The sequence below is a fragment of the Octodon degus genome, unplaced genomic scaffold (genome assembly GCF_000260255.1).
Source record: "Octodon degus isolate 3935 unplaced genomic scaffold, OctDeg1.0 scaffold00010, whole genome shotgun sequence".
Classification (NCBI taxonomy): Eukaryota; Metazoa; Chordata; class Mammalia; order Rodentia; family Octodontidae; genus Octodon; species Octodon degus.
In genome coordinates this window covers 10,640,116-10,642,595 of record NW_004524586.1, presented here as the reverse complement: position 1 = coordinate 10,642,595, position 2,480 = coordinate 10,640,116, and positions in this window count along the sequence as shown.

Here is a 2,480-nt window from a genome sequence, read left to right as displayed (position 1 = left end):
TTCTGGGGCGTAGAGAAGGTGCAGGCGCGCCGTGCGGGGAAACTGAGGCCGGATATCAGCGAGCGTGACCTGCCATCCCTGGGCAGCGGTGGCAGGGAGACCGATGTGCCGGGATTACCCGATAGCTCAGTGGTTTAAAACGTCGCTTGAGCAAATCAGTCAGGCACATAGGACCGCGGTTGAAATCCCTGATCCACAAGCTTTACCAGACCCGCCCTTAAGGCAGCCTGTAGTAGTCTAAAACAAAAAACACCCTCCTCGCATGTGCCAGGGTTACAGACGTGCCACCATGCCTGTTTGTGCTATTTTGTTTTGTTTTGTTTCCCCCTTTTTTGACCAGAACATCACATTAAATCTTGATTTCTTAGGGGCCGGGAGATGGCCCAGTGGAATAAGCACTTCCCTGGCAAGTGCAAGGGCCTGAGTTCAATCCCCGGTTCCACCAAAGAAAAGAAAAGAAAAGATAAATCTTGATTTCTTGTGACTAGGTCCTCTAATTCCTTACGCAAACATCCCCCTCCCCCAAGTTGAATCTCACAACAAGCGGGGTTTGGTGGCACACCCAGTGGGAGGCTGAGGAAGGAAGATCGTCGCCAGTTTGAGGCCAGCCTGAACTGCATAATGAAACCCTGTCTCAAAACAAAAATCTCACAACAGTGTTCAGTGTTCGTGCTTTGAATTCATGGATGCATTGTGCTAAGCAGGGAGGAGCATGACACATTCTGACATAATCTGGAGATTATCATGTTCTAGATTTTATAAATTCAGAGAAAGATTATTGGGAGGCTGGGCATATAGCTCAGTGGCATGAGCACCTGCCTGGCAAGAGCAAGGTCCTGAGTTTGATTCTGATTGACAGAGAGAGAGAGAGAGAGAGAGAGAGAGAGAGAGAGAGAGAGAGATTGGGTAGTTAGCCTCTTATTCATTGAGTGCTGCTTCTCTTTAGAATTTAGAGTTCCAGAAAGGCTCAAGTCAACAACTTCTGTGGAAAAAAAAAAAAAAAAACTTCTGTGGACAACCCACTACTACTGTGGACTGCTGGACTGTGTTGGATTGTTTTGCTGAATTCACACACCTATAGTATTTAGATGCCAGTGGAATACCCATTTCTGACAGGACTAAACAAAAAAAGGGGATACAAAGGAAGGACCATTTTGTATCTGTATACGCAGAATAGTTAGGATAGATATACAGCTACTTTCACTTAATTCAATGAGAAGAAAGATTTGTACTAATAGTGTTTGGACAGGATAGTCTGTCTGCCTCTTGTACTATGGATAACCGCTAAGAAGGTAAGAATGTAAAATGTATAAATTATTGAAATTGTCCTATTAATCAGTTTTGAAACTGTCAAAAAAATTTTAAAAACAATAAAAAAATGATTTGTGGTTAAAAAAAAAAAAAAAAGAATGTAGAGTTCCAGGGCTGGGGTGACAGCTCAGCGGCATGAGCATGTGGCAAGCTCAAGGTTCCAAGTTTGATCTGCAGTACTGGAAAAAAGAAAAGAAAAGAAAACTTTAGAATTCCAGGGCCAGTGAGATAGGACAGCAGACTAAGTTCCTGCTTAGGCAAGCCCGAGGACCAGGGTTTGATCCACAGCACCACCTCCGCATGGGCCCCAACCCCAAAAGCACTGAGACCAAGGGCATGTTTCCAAGGCTGAAAACAGGAGGATCACTGTGAGTCTGAGCTGCCTAGTGATACCCTGTATCAAATACTTAAAAAAAAAAAAAATTAGAATTCCAAGTGACAGGAGGGGAAGGTCCTTGGCAAAGCACAATTCACAAACGAACAGCCCCTATTACATGCCTTCCCTACCTTTAAATCTCTGCTGCTTTGTATAAAAATAGACTTCAAACATTTTTGATCTACGATCTATCTGTTCTGAGCAAAGAATTGGCCAAGACAAGACTGAACAGCAGCAAAATTGTGTTAAAGGTAGGGAAAGAAAAAAAAAAGGTGAAGAAAGAAACAGGCTCTATATAGCAAGATTGGGCCAAGCAAAAGTAGGAAAGGGACACCCTACAGAGCGAGGGCAGCCACCGTGCAAGCTGGAGCCACAGAAGCAAAAGCTCAGGGTGGACAGTCCTTTTTGTGTCACCTACTCAAGCTAAGGTCAGCTCTAGCTCCTCGGTTCACACAAGAAGCCCACGTGCCGGGCTCTGAGATCTGCACTGCCCTGAGTTCCCAGACCCCATCATCCTATGTTTATCAGAAGCTTGTGTGTAGGCCCGAAGAGATAGTTCAGTAGACAAAGCGCCTATTTTGGCAAGCTCAGGGACCAGGGTTCCATTGCTGGTCCTTCAAGCTGTGCTGGCCCTGGGGCATGCTGAGATAGTAAGGAGTCCAGGGGTGGTAGCACATGCCTGTAATCCCAGCGCCAGGGGCCGGGAAAATGGCTCAGTAGAATAAGCACTTCCCTGGAAAGTGCAAGGGCCTGAGTTCAGTCCTTGGTTCCACAAAAAAAAAAAAAAAAAAAA